General features: G+C 39.1%; 1 non-coding gene across 1 annotated transcript; it reads left to right on the top strand.

Moving 5' to 3' along the window:
- Positions 1-2,906: 2,906 nt before the first annotated feature.
- On the top strand, positions 2,907-3,016 carry LOC122007557. The gene has a single exon (XR_006119030.1). It is a non-coding gene; the product is annotated as a small nucleolar RNA R71 (small nucleolar RNA).
- The last annotated feature ends 649 nt before the right edge of the window (positions 3,017-3,665 follow it).

Below are 3,665 nucleotides of genomic sequence, written 5' to 3' on the forward strand. Positions count from 1 at the left end.
TCTATCCACTCCAGGCGCCTAGAATCCTTCCTGGCGCCCCGACCAAGGCTATAAATACAACCTTGGTCCAAGAAGCTAGATAGAACAAGCAATTACTGAAATAACACTTGTGCACTTTCCTTTCTAGTTTAGCTTCTTCATTTCTGTGCATAAATTGTTGTAAAGAGGCTTCTACGCCTGAAGGAGAATTTAGTGTGTTTCACTTCCTTGGATTAACAACCTCCCCGGTTGTAACCAAGTAAATTCCGGAGCCTCTTTCTTTTTAGTTCATTATTTGTTCTATACTTATGCAAGTGTTTAATTAAGTTATAAGTCCGAGAAGGGTTCGTTTTGTCTTGATTTTGTACAGGGTTATTCAACCCCCCTTCTAGCCTGCCAATGGCCCTAACACCTAGGTGGTTGTTAATCCAAGATAGAGGAAAGCACTAAAAAGATCTCCTTCGTGTAGGCGTAGAAGCCTATTACACTTGTTGAATACTCAGAAATGTGCTAGGAAATGCATACAAGAGTTGTTACTTTATTCCTAGCTCTAGGGGTCTTATATCCCTTGAAAAATTCTATCTGAGACTGGAAGGCGCCTTCAACGGGGTGAAAGGCGCCTCCAGGGTGGCAATTTTATCCGTGCAAAGATAAAGTTTTATCTTCACTAACGGTCACCGGTAAGGCGCCTGGCACCTTCAAGCCATTGAAGGCACCTTCGCATTGTTCATGGAAGGTGCCTTCAATGGATTGAAGGTGCCTTCACACTGTTCATTAAAGGCGATTCAGCTTCTTCCATTGCTTTGTTCGCTTGGGTGATTTTGGCCGTCTGAATAGGGCTCACCCAAGTCCATTTTCTGGCCTTCGAGCAGTCTTTTTCTCAAGCATCTCGTCCCTCGGAAATGTTGCACGCTTCCTTCTCGTCCGCCAGCATACTCTTCCATAGCACCTCGTCCCTCAAATACACTGAGCCCATCGACTCTCTTCCGTGTCTTCCTTCTCGCTAGCTACATCTTTCACTCAACTTTCTGTGCTCCTAAGTTCCTGCACACCTAGAGTTAAATACTAACATAACCTAACCCAACTTGATTGATCACATTATAACTACCTTGGGGTACTTACAAGTGCTTCAAATTCTTCCTTCATCCTTGCCCTTGCCAGGCAGATATATTTTTGATTTTTGTTTAGAGGCCTTCATTCCTCCATTGTCGGACTAAGAACGACATCTGGCAGCCGCCTATGAGGATGAAAATTTTATTCCTCAAGTTGGTGTGCATCTACCCTATTTTTACCATGAAGGGAAGAGACATGGTGAGCAGATTTAGACAATTCAAATTCTAACCTTTCCTTACCTATCACCAAAGATAATTTATGATTTTTAATATCAATCAAAGATCATGCAGTGTTAAGGAATGGTTATCCAAATATGATTAGATTTTAGGATCTTCCTCCATATCAAGCACCACTAAATCAATGGGTATGATGCAACTGATCACCTCTATTGGCACATCTTCGATTATACCCATAGGGTACCTGCATGAATGATCAGCTAATTGCAATGTCATAGTGGTGAGCTTAAAGTTTTTTAGACCTAGCTTATTACAAATAGAATAGGGAATGAAGTTAACACTTGCCCCCAAATCACAGAAAGTTTTTCCAAAAGTAGTAGTCCTTGTCTTGCAAAGGATGAAGAAGCTTCCTAGATCTTGTAGCTTGGTTGGATATTCAGAATCAATGCGCTATATTCCTCGGTTAATGCCACGGTCTCATGTACTTCTTTCTTTCTTCGAGTTGTTGTGATCTCTTTTAAGAACTTAGCAAACTTCATTTGATGAATTACATCTATCAATGGAACCTCGATGCAAAGCTCTTTAATTTTTTCCAGAAATTTACTAAATTCTTCATCTTTCTTTATTATGGCTAGTCTTTGAGGAAAAGGGACTGTTTGACTTTGGGTGGGTGGTGGAGTCTCTTCAACCTTCTTGGTAATCTCCTCATTTTGTGTTTCACCTAAGTTAAGCGAGGGAGGAGAGAGCTTTCCTAGAGTATTAATCCCTTTGGGACCAGTCACTTGGGAGATCTCCCAAGGTTCGTCTGCTCCGAAGCTCAATCTTATTACAATATTCAATCGGATTCACATCTGCTTTTCCTGGAAAACCCCCGGGGGCTCTTGTAGTTGAAAAGTCATTTGGGCTATTTGGCTCTCCAGAATTTTCTGATACTTTTCAGAATTTTTCATTCTTTGATTAAGTTGCTTGAGATCATTCTTCATTTCCATTTGAGCTGCATGGACCTCTTCAAGCAACTTTTTGATTCTTGACTGTTGATAGCCTTGTGATGGATCTTGTTGTTGTTGTTGTTAAAAATAACCTTGTGATTACCCCGGTTGGTAGCTTTGCCTTTGACTAATGGGTTGGCCTTGGTCTTGGTTGTTCTTGTAGGAAAATTTTGGGTGGTTCCTCCATCCCAGATTGTAAGTGTTGGAGTACAGATTTCCTTGCTTGGGGTTGAAGCTTGCTATGGCATCGCATTGCTCGAAATTCTCAAGTTGAGAAGATATAGCCCCAAGTGAGCAAGCTTCTTGCACATGTCCTGCACTTCCACATGCATTACACACTCCTACAATGGTGTTCACCATGTCGGTTCCCATTGATTCTAAATTCTTCATTAAGGCATCAATCCTTGCTAATATAATTATTACTATATGAACATCAAATTTCCCCGATGCTTTTGTCGGGTTTCTAGAAAACGAGCTTCCACTTCTTTCAGATGCCTATTGATGGTGGTTAAGATCCACACTCTCAATAATTTCTTTAGCTTCATCTAGACCTTTGTTCATTAGTGCCCCTCAAGCAGCAGAATTGAGAGACACTTTGGTGTGGTAGTTGATGTCGTTATAAAATGTGTGGATAATTAACCATTTCTCTAGTCCATAGTGAGGGCAAAGTCTGAGCATATTCTTGAATCTATCCCAAGCTTCATATAGAAACTCCGTGTCAGCTTGTCTGAAACTAGTAATCAAATTCCGCATGTGTGTTATTTTACTTGGAGGATAGAATTTATCAAAGAATAATTATTTGTACTACTCTCATGATGTGATACTATTTGTAGGCATAGAAGTGAGCCACAAATTGGCTATATCTCTCAAAGAAAAAATCAAACAATATCAATTTCACTGCTTGGCAGGAACTCCGTTCATTTTCATTGTCCCACATATCTCATAAAATATCTCTATGTGCTAGTTTGGATTTTTATGTGGTCCACCCCCAAATTGATATTGCTACATCATATGAATCACAGCAAGCTTTATCAGAAAATTAGTTACTTCAATAGATGGCCTCATGATGCTAGACTGAAACCCACGAGTATAAGGTGTTACGTAATCCTTAAGAGGTGTATTTGTTATTTCAGATGATGCTTGTTCTCCTTATCTTTGCAGGTTTCTTCTTCTTTGATAGGTTCTATCAATTTCAGAATCAAGTGAAAATAGATATCCTACAAGATTAGATCTTTACATGCAAGAATAAGATTATATGAATTCTAACCGTTGAATTTAAATGCAAAGAAAAAAAAGTTTTCAAATATAGAGACAAGAATCAAAGTGTAAGAAATTCAAAATGCAGAATTTAAATTGCAGGAAGAAAATTACAAAAATAAAAGTAAACAAATGTAAAATATATCTACAA

Source organism: Zingiber officinale, chromosome 7B (assembly GCF_018446385.1).
Source record: "Zingiber officinale cultivar Zhangliang chromosome 7B, Zo_v1.1, whole genome shotgun sequence".
Classification (NCBI taxonomy): domain Eukaryota; kingdom Viridiplantae; phylum Streptophyta; class Magnoliopsida; order Zingiberales; family Zingiberaceae; genus Zingiber; species Zingiber officinale.